The sequence below is a fragment of the Taudactylus pleione genome, unplaced genomic scaffold (assembly GCF_031769625.1).
Source record: "Taudactylus pleione unplaced genomic scaffold, aTauple2 ptg000008l, whole genome shotgun sequence".
Lineage (NCBI taxonomy): Eukaryota > Metazoa > Chordata > Amphibia > Anura > Myobatrachidae > Taudactylus > Taudactylus pleione.
Genome location: NW_028284411.1, coordinates 6,526,780 through 6,544,010, shown reverse-complemented (window position 1 = coordinate 6,544,010; position 17,231 = coordinate 6,526,780).

Here is a 17,231-nt window from a genome sequence, read left to right as displayed (position 1 = left end):
GATCCTGTATGAAAACGCTGAACATTAGCTTCATGCACACGCATCTGCCCCAAGTTAACTAGCGTCTTTACATCAAACCCCACATACTCACACATTACATATTCACATACAAGGTTCCATAAGCTTTAAGGTATAAGATTCAAGTATGCACATTTATTAGGAAATAAAGATTATTTCGTAACTAAGGTTTTATACGTGATAAGTAAGCCATGTTTGGTATTGTTCTGATGTGTACTCTCTCAACAGTATTCCGGTAATATCGATGGAGAGATCACAACATGCATTCTCAACTTATGGACCGCAGAGACTTCAAGTAACAAAAATGTACATTATATGAACAACTGTTAGGATTTGCATGAGGCGGTAAACCAGAGACCACCAGTTGTTAGAGGCTGGACTGTGTCTATTTGAACCAACCTGTTAAATGCCTTGTAACATATGCCCTCTCCTTTAGGACCAATGGTATTAGCAACAAACTTCTCTATTGTGTTGTTTATTCCTGGGGGGTATAAATATGTGTGCACTGACCCTGGGTTCCTAGTCTTCGTGCTGAATGCTGATTGACAAGGGGTTTTTTTGCTGATGCCTACATCTGGACCAGAGAGCGCTGCGTATGTATAACTGTTCTTGGGTCTGTATAATTTCTTTGCGCTAAGATTATATGAGGATCATAGCATGTAACTGCTGTACTTTTACTTGAATAATACTTTGTGCTTTGGAACCACAGGTTCTAGGTTTGGAGTCTTTATTTACTGTATGACTGCATACGCAAAATAGCTTCATCCTTAGAGGTTTATAGGAAGGATATTAGAAGGTATAGGCAGGGGTATTTATAAGGTTCAAAGGCAGTATTGTTAAAACGATTGCTTGAGTTAATTGTATTTTGGAGGATACGCTACAAGTAGTCTTCCTTCTGGTGCAGAACTTGGGCCCAGAGCACAGATTGATGACGACTAGAATCGGGCAGCACTAGGTTGCGTTGCTCTATCTTGTACGGCTAAGCCTAACATGCACACACACACAGATGATAAATTGACAATATATATTTTAAATTTTTTTTGATGGTCCAGAACTTGGGCCCAGAGCACAGATTGATGACAACTGGAGTCTGGCAGCAGTAGGTTGCGTTGCTGTATCTTGTGCGGCTAAGCCTAACAAGCACACACACACAGAAAATAAATTGACTATATATATATATATATATATATACATATATATATTTTTTGGTGGGTCCCGAAATTGGGCCCAGATGGACGCAGCAGACAGCACAGCACCAGCCCAGAATGGATTAGCACCAGCCCAGGACACAGCAGACAGCACAGCACCAGCACCAGACAGCAGAGCACCAGCCCAGATGGTTCAGCACCAGCCCAGATGGACGCAGCATACTGCACAGCTCCAGCCAAGATGGATCAGCAACAGCCGAGATGGACACAGCAGACAACACAGCACCAGCCCAGAATGGATTAGCACCAACCAAGGATACAGCAGACAGCACAGCACCAGCCCAGGACACAGCAGATAGCACCAGCACCTCTCCCAGCCCTACACTACCCACCGTCCCTGTTCAGTCTCCACAGCCGGAGTGAAATGGCGTCTACCCCGTGGTACCTTTATACTACATAGATCACAGAGACAAACGTTCGCAAGCCACAAGATTTCGTCTCTATTGTTTTGCCTCAGCTTGAGATCCAAACTTCTAGTGGCTTCAGATCTCTGAGATCCAAACCCGCTCATCTCTACTTGAGGGTGGTTTTGCTAAATCAAAACACGAAGATGAATCCAGTTCCAAAACACGAGGGTCCGCACTAGAGATGTGCGCCGACCCCCGTGTTTTGGTTTTGCATCTGTATCTCCTTAAAGGTAGGGATGAGTGGGTTCGGTTCTCAGAGAACCGAACCCACCCAAATTTTTTCAGGTCTGAGTCGGATCCAAGCAGGCTCGGAGTTTCCCGCCTGACTCGTATCTCAAGACTGAGGCAAAACCATAGAGTCGGAAATCTCGCAGTTCGTGAGCTTACTTCTCTATGATCAATATATAGGGATCACACGGTGAATGCCATTTCACTCCGGCTGTGGAGATTGAACAGGGAGGGTGGGTAGTGTAGGGCTGGGAGAGTGGCGCTGTGCTGTCTGCTGTGTCCTGGGCTGGTGCACTGCTGATCCATTCTGGGCTGGTGCTGCTGAGTGCTGATCCATTCTGGTCTGGTTCTCTGCTGTCTGCTGTGACCTGGGCTGGTGCTGCAGTGCTGATCTATTCTGGGCTGGTGCTCTGCTGTCTGCTGTGTCCATCTGGGCTGGTGAAGAATACATCTGGGCTGGTGCTGCATCCATCTGGGCCCAAGTTCTGGACTGCCAAAAAATATAAATATATATATTGTAAAAAAAATAAAAGTGTCATTTAGTGTAATATTTTTCTGTGTATGTGAGCGTGTTAGGCTTAACTGCACAAGATCCAGCCAGCAATGCAAGTTGCAACCTAGTGCTGCCTGACTCCAGTCGTGATCAATCGCTGCTCTGGGCCCAAGTTCTGGAGCATAAAAAAATAAACATAAATTGTCTTTTTTTATCTTTAACTATAACTGTCTGTGTATTTGTGCATGTATCCAGCCAGCAACGCAAGTTGCAACCTAGTGCTGCCCCACTCCAGTCGTGATCAATCGCTGCTCTGGGCCCAAGTTCCTGAGCATAAAAACAATTAAAATTATTTGTCTTTTTTTTGATCTTCTACTATCTGTGTGTCTGAGTGTATCCAGCCAGCATTGCAAGTTGCAACCTAGTGCTGCCTGACTCCAGTTGTGATCAATCACTGCTCTGGGCCTAAGTTCTGGAGCATAAAAAAAATAAAAATAAATTGTCTTTTTTTTATCTTTAACTTTAACTGTCTGTGTGTGCATGTATCCAGCCAGCAATGCCAGTTGCAACCTAGTGCTGCCCCACTCCAGTCATGATCAATCACTACTCTGGGCCCAAGTTCTTGAGCATAAATTTTTTTAAATCAATTGCCTTTTTTTGTCAATTTTTTTTCTGTGTGCGCAAGATTGCACGTGTGTGAATTTTGTAACCGCATCTTGGCTACACTATTGGTGCTTGTGAGACTGCTGCAAGACCACAGAAAATAAGGAGGGCTGTCACATGACAGGAGAGCAAGGCCAAGAACCACATGTTGTAGCTGCCACCAGCAGTGCAAGGCCGTCAACTTCCTCATCCTCTATAAAGGCCCATGCCCCAGGACTTAAGTCACGCCATTGCTATGGTAAAGCTACTTGTACTGAAGTTAAGGGAAAAAAATTGAAAGGAAATTTGCCTTTAGATAAACAAAAAATTGTCAATATGCCCTTCAATACACAAAGTGGCAAGGAAAGGATAAGGCTTTGTCCTTTCTTTAGGAAGACTGCTGATTCTTCTGATAGCCCTTCGGAAAAAACAACTGTGTGCCCTGAGAAATCAAAATCACAAATCCCCGAGGAGAGTGCAAGTGTGTCCGCGGTTGCCATGTGTGAGCCAGACCTAAATACTAGTGTACTGGAGGATCCTCCAAGTTCCAACATTTGTGTGCCCTCTGTAAATGTGGGGAAGGGCAGTCAGACGTAGTCATCGAGGATGCCTCTGTGGAATTGCACATGGCAGAGGAGGATATTTTGGTAGTTGAAGGTGCTAAGGATGATGAGGATGTTGATGATGAAGATGTTGGTGATGAGAACGTTTGTGCCGAGGATGTCCTTTGTGTAAGTAAGGCAACAGCTGTTGCCCATGGATTGAAAAAGTAAAAGGCCATTGTTGTCATGCTGGGGCAAAAGACAAATAAATCCGCTTCTCACGTGTGGAATTATTTCCACCCTGATCCGGGCAACAGTTGTCAAGCCATATGTGACCATTGCTAAGCAAGAGTGAGTAGAAGGAAGGACCTAAACCACCTAGGAACCTCCTCCTTGTTATGTCACTTGGAGCACATTCATCAAATATCAAAGTGTTTGTCGCCACGTTCCAAAACTCAAAACGTAACAAGTCCAGTGTCACCTACATGTTCCCTCTCTGTGGGATCCAAGTGCCTTCTATCTCCAACACCAACACCTGCATCATCAACATCTTCATTCGTTATCGGGAGTAGTCCTGCTGCATCCAATGTTGTTATTCGAAGTATGATTGACTCCTCTCCTATGCGTGATTCCTCAGAAGGATCCTTGATGACTACGCCTGTTGATGCTGCTGTTGCTGTCAGTGGATCTTCATCCCAGAAGGGTACCAAGAGGAAGACTACTTGTAGTGTATCCTCCAAAAAACAATTAACTGTCAAACAATTGTTTGCAAGGGCAAACAAGTATGACAGCAATCACGCATTTGCACAGTGGATTACTGATGCCATAACAGCTATGCTGGTATTACATGTGCATCCAGTATCTGCCATTAACGCAGTGGGTTTTCAACAGTTATTTGAGGTCCTGTGTCCTCGCTACCAGATCCCTTCTAGATTCCACTTTGCTAGAAGAGCAATTCCAAGTCTGTACAAGGACATTAAAAAAAACCTTATTAATGTGCTCAGAAATGCCTTTGTACCCACTGTCCACTTGACCACTGATATGTGGACAAGTGGGACAGGGTAAACTAAGGATTACATGACTGTGACAGCCCACTGGGTAGGTGTATTGCCTATAAAATCAAAAACAGCAGCAACATCTACCAAAAGACAGCTGATACAGAGGCAGGCTACTCTTTGTATAACTGTTTTCACTAAGAGGTATACCGTTGAGAACCTCTTTGAAAAACTCAGGAAAATCATTGCTAAATGGCTTACCCCACTTGGACTCTCCTCGGGATTTGTGATTTCGAACAATACCACCAATATTGTGAGAGCATTACATGTGGGTGAATTCCAACACATCCCATGTTTTGCTCACACAATTAATTTGGTGGTGCATCATTTTTAAAAAAATGACAGGAACGTGCATTAGATGCACTCCGTGATGTGCAAAATATCTGGATATTTTAGACATTCGGTAACCGCTTGTCGAAGATTGCAAGACTAGCAGGTACTGTTAAATTTGCCCTGCCTTCAGCTGAAGCAAGAGGTAGTAACTCAGTGGATTTCTACCCTCTATATGCTTCAGCAGATGGAGGAACAGCAAAAGCTCATCCAGGGTTATGCAACGGACTATGACATAGGCCGTGGAGGGGAATGCACCTTACTCAAGTGCAGCGGAAAATAATTTCCATGTTGTGCAAGGTTCTCAAACCCTTTGAACTTGCCACACATGAAGTTAGTTCAGACACTGCCAGCTTGAGTCAGGTCATTCCCCTCATCAGACTTTTGCAAAAACAGCTGGAGAAACTGAAGGAAAAGGTGAAACAGAGATATTGCGCAAGGTATGTCAGACTGGTGGATCAAGCCCTTGATTCACTTCACCAGGATCCAAGAGTTGTCAATCTATTGAAATCTGAAAAATATATTTTGGCAACCATTCAGGATCCTAGGTTTAAGTCCTACCTTGTGAGTTTTTTCCAACAGACTGAAATCTAAAACTGTGCAAAGAGATGTTGGTAAAAAAAATTGTCAGCTGCAGCCACACGTGAAACGCCATCATCTCCTCCTTCAATTTCTGCAGCTGCCAGGAAAAGACTCAATTTTCCTTGGAGAATGCCTGCTGGTCATGCAGATCAGACACCAAAAAATGACATCTGGTCGGGCCTGAGAGAACTGCCTACTAGTGACATGTCTTCTACAGTGACTATGTGTGATACGCTCTCCATTCACAGAATGGTGGAGAACTATTTCAGAGATAACATCCTAATAGGCATGTCAGGCAGCCCCTTTCAGCACTGGCAGGAAAAAGAGGGAATTTGGAGGCCCATACACAAACTGGCTTTGCATTAATTAAGTTGACCACCCTCCAGTGTGTACGCTGAAAGAGTTTACAGTGCAGCTGGCTATCTTGTCAGTGATTGGTGTAGGAGGTTACTTCCTCAAAATGTAGAAAAGATGATGTTCATTAAGATGAATTACAAATTCCAAAAGGAAGACCTCTACCAACAATTACATAAAAAATCTACAGAGGCGCCTATGGTGGATTCCAGCGGGGTCAAATTAATATTGTGTAAAGAAGAGGATGTACACACTGATGGGGATGACGAGGACGAGGATGAAGACAACTTGTAATGTAAAGCCAGTTTGTGTATGGGATAATTTTCATTTCCATGTCCATATCACATTGCCAGCTTGTTTTATGGGGGTCCAAACAAACCAATCATTTCAGCCACAATTGGCAGTCCTTGTTGCTGAAATGATTGGTTTGTTAAACTGTGAATGTCCTGTTTCGTATACAACATAAGGGTGGGTGGGAGGGCCCAAGGACTATTCCATTTGCACCTTTTTCCTTTCCATTATGTGCTGGTTGGGGCATTGCTGCCTGACATTTCAAATTAATGTTATGGTTGGTTTAGAAACCAATGATTTGTTTTTAAATTAATTTATTATCAATTTTACAGTCAGGGGCTGCACCAATGAATTTATTTTTATTATTAATTATTCAGCCTGGGGCTGCACCCAATGAATTGTTTTTTGCTTTATTAATTAAATAATTATTAATTATTCAGCCAGAGGCTGCACCCAATGAATTGTTTATTACTTTTTAAATGAAATTATTAATTATTCAGCCTGGGGCTGCACCAATGAATTATTTTTTATTTATGTATTATCAATTTTACAGCCAGGGGCTGCACCAACAAGTATCAACTATCAATTCTCCAATCCTCAAGGGTATCCCAACCATCATCTTTGCACATTCCTCAACTCTATTAATAATTATATCAATCAGTTTTGAGCCAGCAAGCTGGATGCAAACTTTTGGCCTTTTAACTAATAAAAAAATCAATATTGTGAGCTGTGAGGTGGTCAAAATTGACTGGAAATGAGTGGAAATAAATATTATGGAGGTTATTAATACAGTAGGAACAAAAAAAAGGCCAATTTTATGTGATTTTAGCTGTTCTTTTTATTTTTTAAGAAAAAATCCAGATTCAAAACCAAAACACAAAAACAAAACACAGAGGTGAGTTTTTGGCAAAACCAATCCAGATCCAAAACCAAGGGAGATCCAGATCCAAAACCAAAACCAAAACACGGGGGTCCGCGCACATCTTTACTTCAAGGTAGAGATGAGCTGGTTCGGATCTCAGAGATCCAAACATACCCGAATTTCAGGGATCCGGGGCGATGGGAGCACAGGCAAAACCTCACGACCCCACTGTTGGGTCGCGAGGTTTTGTTTTGAGCGGGCTTTACGCTTATTGGCTGAGAGAGACGTCTGTCATGGCTCTCAGCCAATCAGCGTTAAGCCCATTGAAAATGCACTAGAAGAGAGAAAAAGATGGTGCCCGCCATCCCCCACCGCCTGGTACCGCCAGCACCTCCCGCTGCCGACACCGAAGGCAACCCCACTGGCAGCATCCCCCACTGCCGACACCACAGCTGCCGAAACTCCTGCACTGCTGCCTCACGTACTGACGACACCGTCAGCGACCCTTACACTGCCAACACTGCCGACACTCCCACATTGAGGACACCACCAGCACCCCTGCACTGCCAACACTGTCAGCAAACATGCTCTGCTGAAACCGCCTGCACCCTGCATTGACAACACCCCTGCACTGCCGACACAGTCAGCAAACCTGCACTGAGGACACCACTGACACCCCCGCTCTGCCGACACAGCCAGTAAACCTGCACTAAAGACACCACTGGCACCTTTGCACTGCCATTCCATGAACTGAGGAAACCGCCAGCAATCCCTGCACTGCCAACACAGCCAGCAAACCTGCACTAATGACACCGCTGCACCTCCGCGCAGCTGACATCATTGGTACCCTTCACTGAGGACACTGCCAGCACCGCAGCACTGCCATTCCATGTACTAAGGACACCATCAGCAACCACGCTCTGCCGACACTGTTGTCACATTAAATGCACTATTGGTGTTACCAACCCACACTGTATAACACACTGTATCCGTGTTGGAAATTGGAAGCTGAACTGCCACATGTTAGTGCCACCCACTGTGTCACTTAGCTTAGTCAGACAGCTATCTGGATGTAACCTTTTGACCTTAACTAGATGAAGCAGATAATATTGTGAGGTGGTCAAAATTGATTGGAAATTACTGGAAATAAATGTTTTTGAGGTTAATTATACAGTAGGAACAAAAACAGGTGCATTTTATGTGATTTTAGATGTTTTTATGGTTTTCTAAGAAAAAAAATCCAGATTCAAAACCAAAACACGAAAACAAAACACCAAGGAAAAAAATCCAAAACCAGATTCAGATCCAACAACAGGGGAGATCCAGATCCAAAACCAAAACACGATGGTCAGCACACATCTCTACTTCAAGGTTTTGGATCTGGCTCTGGTTTTGCAAAACCACCCTCAAGTGTTTTGGTTTTGGATCTGGAAAAAAAATTTGATAAACAGTTTTAAAAACAGCTAAAATCAGGTAATTTATGCAATCCGAAACCCAAAATACGGATTTAAAATCCATATTCCGAACCGCAAACAGATCAGAACCGTAACCCGGAGTTACCCGGATCTCCTCAGGAGATCAGAACAGCGACTTGGATTTACCCGGATTCACAAAATTCGGGTGGTTCGGATTACTGGAGAACCAAACCTCACATCTCAAGTTTAGGTGCATATTTATTTCATGGATTTTGCGGGAAATCCCTGAAAACCAGCAGTTATCCACAAAATATAAGCATCCCAGGATGTATGTAGGGCAGTGGATTCCAAACTTTTGGCACCCTAGAGTATCAGCAGTGTTTTCAGGGCACCCCTAAGCCAAAAGTTTGTTTTAGAGAAATACAGAAAAAATTTAGTGAAGTAGTAAAGTGAAGTAAATTGTGCTATTGTCATCCTTAGGTTCAGTTATGCGGTGGTTATGTGGTGGTGGATAGGTTTGTGCTTCTGTTTGTCCACATATTTACATTACATTGACCATAAAGAATTTGACTTGGTCCTGGACCACCAACCTGAGGCACCCCTGCAAATGTCCCGAGGCACCCCAGGGTGCCGCGGTTCACAGTTTGGGAAACACTGATGTAGGGGTACTGAATTGCATTTCCCCTAGTTACGATCCCGATGGCAGCCTCCATATTATGAGATTTCACAAACTTCGCCTCCTGGATCTTGACCAGCGATAACTTGAAAAAGTCTACAGTATAGACGAAACGCGTTGCTGACCCTACATTTTGTCCAGTGGATCTACGATTTGTACTTATTCTACTACTGCACCCTCATCTGAAGAATTGCCCTGTTTGAGACTAGTATACCTTGAGGACTAACCGGAGTTCTGACTATAGAGCTGATTTTTATATGTATGCCGTCTAAACTTCCAGCTCAATACCTACCCCTGTTAACCATCTAACGCCTCATGCTGTCCTTGTGAGTGGCGTCTGATCGGAGAGGTCTCGTACATGGCGGGTCCATCTCCAGAGGCTACTCTGGTACAGCTCCCCGAGGTTAGTGTCTTGCAGCACTGGTGGATCACTCCCTATGGTCAACGGCAGTGTCAGGATTCCGGAATATATTATCTGCTACTTACATTCCCACAAGGCCTGGTTAGCATGAGTACCTTACCTCTGACTGTAGAGGTGCAGGGGGGCGCCCCAGACCACTACATGTAAGATCAACTCGATTAAGCTGCAGGTGTCTGGTACAGTTTTAAGGGCACTTTGTCAGAGACGGTATTAATGGCATCAAAGCTTGATGTGAGATAAAATTGCGAAATATATATCACCAACCAATCAGCTCCAAACTATAATTCCTTGAACACAGCCTGCAAAATGTAAGTTAGAAGCTGATTGGTTGGTGATATATATCTCACAATTTTATTTCATATCAAGCTTTGATACATTTGCCCCCAAAAAGCCCCGCCAGGCGAAATGGTCCCTTTTCTTTTCACACTTTAATTATGTACCGTCCTGGATTGCAATACGATAAGGCAGATGCTTTATCTTATTTGTTGGATTCCTCAGAACTTGGGTGGATTTTGGAACCAAACTGTGTAGTACTGTACTTCCCTCTACGTCACAATCTTCTCAGAGTACTCCACCTCAAAATGAACATTTACACTCCTTCCCAAAGTGCTTACATGGGCTCACATTTCTAATTTCTCCGGGCTTGCGGGAGTCAGGAAAACTTTGGAACCTCTTATCCAGAAGCCACTGGTGACCCACTCAGGATGCCAAAGACTTTGTATCTATCCACTCAGCACTTCTCCCCAGAAACCTCCTCGTCTACTACAGTCTCCAGTATGAGTAAAAAAACAGATGTACTTTACCCCTGTATTGGTTCTTTTAAGTTTATTAAGACTGGTAATTCTGTGGTTTATCATTTGGATCAATAACATTTCAAAAAATTCAAGAGTTTCTCTTCTTACTTTACTGGGAGGAATTTGGTCCTGAAGAGCACTCATGGGTGCAGAGCTGAGAACTACAGGCACCCCTTCTCCTCAAGCTGTTTCATAGGGGATTTCCAGACAACCCTTTTTTATGGTGTACATAGCCCACTCCTAAGAGGGATGGTATTGTCACAATCGGATACCAGCATGCTCACCATGGGCATCCGGTACTTATCTTTAAGTCCTGTGGCCAGGTGCCAGCTTGTCACTTCCGACCAGTGCCAGCCCCCCTGTCCTGCTTGTAAGTCAGCGCCTCCCCCTCTGTTTTGTACTTGCATCCACATGACTAGCAAACACTCACTGTCACATAATTCAAACCCCCACTTCCTTAAAATTGCAGTTTGTTGCATAATTCCATTAGAGTTTTAGGTCCAAAATCCTAGATCCAGAATGTGCTTCCCTAGCAAATGTCCTTTCTGTGACAGAGCCTGTTGTCCCCAGCTCTGTTGCACCAGTTTCTGAACCAGTGCATGTGTCCCTGACTTCTTGCCACGTCTGTTCATTCTCTGGATCATATTCCTGTACACGCTATTAATATGACACTGCTATACTCCCAGCTAGTCACTGTAAGGGTCCAGTTAGAGGGCCCTGACCTGCGTGCTCCTATAGGCAAAGATCATACCACTTTGCAGAAGTTTCTGATAAAGACCCTTGACCTTGCCAGCGCCAACCATAACTGAGTATTTCATTATTCTGTCTGCGCATGCGACACCCTCATTTAGCGATGAGAATGGCAGATTTATCTTGTAGATCAGACTAGTCCCAAATTGAAGTGTGTGCACATGTGGGCCCAAAACAACAGCCAATTCCCATCAACATTAAATCAACACCCATTGAAGGTCAACTAGGATTGTCTGAACAGCCAATGATATCAACCTGGCAGTGTGTTGGGTCATCAGCCAAACACATTGGTTCTGCCCCATAAGATCTGGTCTTTTGGTTTGAGCAGTACCTGATCAGCCCATACTGAACAAATGTGACCACTACTTTGGACCAATGATCTGATCTGCCCATCAGTGGTCAGTTCAAGCCCTTTAGGTGCCTACACACATAGCGATGTGCTCACGTTCCCACAATGTGTACGATTTCCCCCTGAACTCTCCCCGGGAGCTCCCCGGCAGTCGTGGGCACAATTTGGTCTGAAAAGCTGCCAACTTGGCACACAATCAATCATGCCTCCTAAACTATCCAGTGCACCGTGACTTAAATTTTCAGCACGGCAGATCTGAAGATGCGATGTGCGACCTGAGGGGACGCGCATCGCATCGTGATTGTGAGTGGGGACTCACTATTTACTCACGATTTGGGCATATTTTACACGATCTGTTGTTCCAATGCGTCGGAATCGGCCAGATCGTGTAAAATATTGCTATGTGTGTAGGCACCTTTTGTCTCCAACAAATAGTGGATGTTATTTATGTCCTGCTTGTTAATGATGTAATCATTGGGGATCGTGGTCAAGCTCATTATTTCTCTATTGCTCCATTCAAGACTCTGCATAATAATTAGTGCTTATAAAGCTTCGATCTGCAATTGGCTCATAATGTTTCTCAAGAGCTAAACAAATGCAAAATGTGTGCAGCTGACAGATGAGAAGTGGGAAAATATAATACGGGAAACATCAGATGTATAACTTGGAAGCCGGACAACAGGTGATTAATAAAACTGCTTCACGGAGACCAACATATTAACTACTTATCATGCTTCGTCTGCTATACAGTATGTACAATTCATGGATTATTTATTTTAATGTTACATAAATCAAATAAGAGAGGAGCTATAGGTTAATCATCACATCAGATTAATTAATCAGTAATATATAAAATTGTAGCCGGCCTTTGATAAATGATAAAGTTACTAATATTCCAATAAGTAGGAGAGACTACCTGCTGTCTGAAGTTAGCTTGGATTGTTTACTGATTGTTAACTTAATTAAGACAGGTCATCCATTCAGTTGCGGTAGGAGTCTCTAAAGGGCCCCATACATCTGCGATGGATTGCCGCGATCCTGCGATGCTGCAACCCGGCATCATAGGATCGCAGAAATCCAACATGTTGGATTTCCCTGATATGACCATCGCGATCAAAAAATGATCATGATCATCAAAACGTCGAAATTTCACATGTAAAATTTCAGTGCTCTTGCGACGGATCGCTGAACATCGATGGTGGCCGGTTGATGCTTCCGATCGCATCGCGACGATCCATCGCAGATGTATGTACCTTAAGCTAGAAGGAACTCAGGTACTTAGGGGTCTATTTACAAAGTTTTAGTTTAACTTAAATGGAGATAAAATACCAGCCAATCAGCTCCTAACTGCCATGTTACAGGCTGTGTTTGAAAAATGACCTTTAGGAGCTGGTTGGTTGGTACATTATCTTTGTCCACTTTATCTCCATCCAAGGCTTAGTAAATAGACCCCTAATTAAACTTATGAAACAGCTTATCAGACAAAAGAAAGTTGGATATCAACAAACGAAAACAGTTATCATGACCTACTACCAAGTAAATCATTTCTTTAATGTAGGTCCAGTGTGGAAGCAATTATAGATGACTTGCGTTCAATTCTGCATCAGCCTCAATATTGGGATTAAAAGGGGTGGGGTGCAGTAACAAAGATATGATTTGATGAGAGGAAATAAATATTAATTCAGAAATCCAATACATGAGACCAGGGCCGCCATCAGGGGGGGACTGCCGGGACTGGAGTCCCGGGCCCGGACCCTGTCAGCATGAGAGGGGGCCCGCGTGGCTCCTACCTAATACCTCCCGCTCCTACCACCAGTGCATAGCATGCACTACCCCCAGGAGTTAAAACAGGGGTGGGGTGCTGCTAACGCCTCCCGGCCCACACTACTCGTTTGTCCGCACTTACTCCAACTCCAACCTGAGAGCCCCTTGCGCTGAACCGATTAAATTCCTCTCTCTGTTCAGTCTGATCAAAATGGGGGCGGAGACAATGTAGTAAGCCCAGCCCCCGTACATCCGCGATTTGCGTAATCCCAGAGTGGGCGGAGCCTAATGAGGCAAGGTGCCCGCCCCCATTATCAAGCTGCTGTTGCTTCAGAAGAGTAACTTAAAAGTATGTATGTGTTTTAGCATATGTATGTATGTGTCTATGTTTTTGTAGGTATGTGCTAGTGTGTACATATGTGTTGGTGTGTATGTATCTGTTAGTGTGTATATATACGTGTATGTATGTTAGTGCATATGTGTGAATATTGTATATGTGTATATACAGTATGTATTTGCCTGTATGTGTTAGTGTGTATGTGCTAGTGTGTACATGTGTTGGTGTGTATGTATGTTAGTGTGTATAATTATATATATATATATATATATGTATGTTATTGTGTATATATGTGTATGTATTAGCGGTGAGCGGGTTCGGATTTCTGAAATCCGAACCCCCCCGAGCCCCCCCGATCCGAGGCAGATCCGAGTAAGGCTCGACCTTTCCCGCCTGACTCGGATCTGAAATCGAGGCAAAACGTCATCATCCCGCCTTCCGAGTCTCGCGGGTTTTGGATCCTATATAAGGTACCCGCGTCGGCGCCATTTTCTCACTCGGCTGTGGACAGTGAAGAGGGAGGGTGGGAGTTAGGGCTGGCTGGGCTGTGTAGTGTAGTGTAGTGCAGAGTAGTGTTGTGCTGTGCTGTGCTGCTGTTGTTAATAGGGGCTGTGTCCACTACTTCAAAGTCCATAGGGGCTGGCTGGACTGTGTTGTGCAGTCAGTTCTCCATAGGGGCTGTGTCCACTCCAAAGTCCTGTGCAGTGTCCCAGTCCTAAAGGGGTGCTGTAGTGTTGTCCAGGGGGTGCTCTGTCCATGAGGGGTGCTCCCCCCAAGTGCTAAAAAAATAACATTTTTTGTGTGTTTGTGAATTGTGTGCGCAGTAGCCGCACATGAATCAACAAAGTAGTGCCAAGCGTGCGCCTGTGTCATAAGTAAAGGGCCGGCTGGCTTGACCGTTAAAGGGTGCTGTAACCCCCAAAGTACACTCCAGTCCAAACCAAAAAAAAAATTATTTTCTGTGTTTGTGAATTGTGTGCGCAGTAGCCGCACGTGCATCAACAAAGTAGTGCCAAGCGTGTGCCTGTGTCATAAGTAAAGGGCTGGCTGGCTTGACCATTAAAGGGTGCTGTAACCCCCAAAGTACACTCCAGTCCAAACCAAAAAAAAAGATATTTTCTGTGTTTGTGAATTGTGTGCGCAGTAGCCGCACGTGCATCAACAAAGTAGTGCCAAGCGTGCGCCTGTGTCATAAGTAAAGGGCCAGCTGGCTTGACCGTTAAAGGGTGCTGTAACCCCCGAAGTACTCTCCAGTCCAAACCCAAAAAAAAATATTTTCTGTGTTTGTGAATTGTGGGCGCAGTAGCCGCACGTGCATCAACAAAGTAGTGCCAAGCGTGCGCCTGTGTCATAAGTAAAAGGCCGGCTGGCTTGACCGTTAAAGGGTGCTGTAACCCCCAAAGTACACTCCAGTCCAAACCAAAAAAATATATATTTTCTGTGTTTGTGAATTGTGTGCGCAGTAGCCGCACGTGCATCAACAAAGTAGTGCCAAGCGTACGCCTGTGTCAAAAGTAAAGCGCCAGCTGGCTTGACCGTTAAAGGGTGCTGTAACCCCCAAAGTACACTCCAGTCCAAACCAAAAAAAAAATTATTTTCTGTGTTTGTGAATTGTGTGCGCAGTAGCCGCACGTGCATCAACAAAGTAGTGCCAAGCGTGCGCCTGTGTCATAAGTAAAGGGCCGGCTGGCTTGACCGTTAAAGTGTGCTGTAACCCCCAAAGTACACTCCAAACCAAATAACAAAATATTTTTTCTGTGTTTGTGAATTGTGTGCGCAGTAGCCGCACGTGCATCAACAAAGTAGTGCCAAGCGTGTGCCTGTGTCATAAGTAAAGGGCCGGCTGGCTTGACCGTTAAAGGGTGCTGTAACCCCCAAAGTACACTCCAAACCAAATAACAAAATATTTTTTCTGTGTTTGTGAATTGTGTGCGCAGTAGCCGCATGTGCATCAACAAAGTAGTGCCAAGCGTGCGCCTGTGTCATAAGTAAAGGGCCGGCTGGCTTGACCGTTAAAGGGTGCTGTAAACCCCAAAGTACACTCCAGTCGAAACCAAAAAAAAAAATATTTTCTGTGTTTGTGACTTGTGTGCACTGTGGCTGCACGTGCATCAACAATGGAGCAGCGCCAAGCGTGCGCCTGTGTCCCATAAGTAAAGAGCCGGCTGGCTCATTTCTTAAAGGGTGGTGTAACCCACAAAGTGCACTACTCTCCAGCAAAAATAAAAAAATATTTTCTTTGTTTGTGTGCGCCTTAGCCGCACGTATATATCAATATAACATAAATGGAGGACCAAACTTTCTCCGATAAAAATAAAATAGAGAAAGATCAAGAACCACTTCCTCCTAGTGCTGTTGCTGCTGCTTGGAGTTGTTCATCATCCCAGAGAGGAAGTAGGAACATCACTACTTTTACTAAACAATTGACCCTCCAACAGTCCCTAGCGATGAGGATGAAGTATGACAGCAGTCATCCTGAAGCAAAACGTATAACTGAGGCCTTGACTGCTATGTTGGTGTTAGACGTGCGTCCGGTATCCGCCATTAGTGCAGTGGGATTTAGACAATTGATGGAGGTAGTGTGGCCCCGGTTCCAAATCCCATCTAGATTCCACCTGCATCCTCAAAGCAGCAGCGACAAGCGTGCGTCTGTCTGTTAAAGGGTGGTGACATCCTCAAAGTGTGCTACACAAACAATAAAAATATTGTTCTTTTTTTTCGGTCTTTGTGAAATGTGTGGGCTGTAGCCGCACCTGCATTCTTAAAAGCAGCAGCGACAAGCGCGCATCTGTCTGTTAAAGGGTGGTGACACCCTCAAAGGGTGCTACACAAACAATACAAATATTGTTCTTTTTTTTCTGTCTTTGTGAAATGTGTGGGCTGTAGCCGCACCTGCATCCTTAAAGCAGCAGCGACAAGCGTGCGTCTGTCTGTTAAAGGGTGGTGACACCCTCAAAGTGTGCTACACAAACAATAAAAATATTGTTCTTTTTTTTTCGGTCTTTGTGAAATGTGTGGGCTGTAGCCGCACCTGCATCCTTAAAGCAGCAGCGACAAGCGCGCGTCTGTCTGTTAAAGGGTGGTGACACCCTCAAAGTGTGCTACACAAACAATAAAAATATTCTTCTTTTTTCTGTCTTTGTGAATTGTGTGGGCTGTAGCCGCACTTGCATCCTCAAATTAGCAGCGACAAGCGTGCGTCTGTCTGTTAAAGGGTGGTGACACCCTCAAAGTGTGCTACACAAACAATAAAAATATTCTTCTTTTTTCTGTCTTTGTGAATTGTGTGGGCTGTAGCCGCACTTGCATCCTCAAAGCAGCAGCGACAAGCGTGCGTCTGTCTGTTAAAGGGTGGTGTAACTCTCAAAGTGCTCCAAAAAATAAAAAACTATTTTTTTAATGTGTTTGTGACTTGTGTGGGATGTAGCCACACTTGCATCCTCAAAGCAGCAGTGACAAGCGTGCATCTGTCTGTTAAAGGGTAGTGACACCCTCAAAGTGTGCTACACAAACAATAAAAATATTCTTCTTCTTTTTTCTGTCTTTGTGAATTGTGTGGGCTGTAGCCACACTTGCATCCTCAAAGCAGCAGCGACAAGCGTACGTCTGTCTGTTAAAGGGTGGTGTAACCCTCAAAGTGCTCCAAAAAATAAAAAACTATTTTTTTAATGTGCTTGTGACTTTTGTGCGATGTAGCCGCACGTGCATCAATA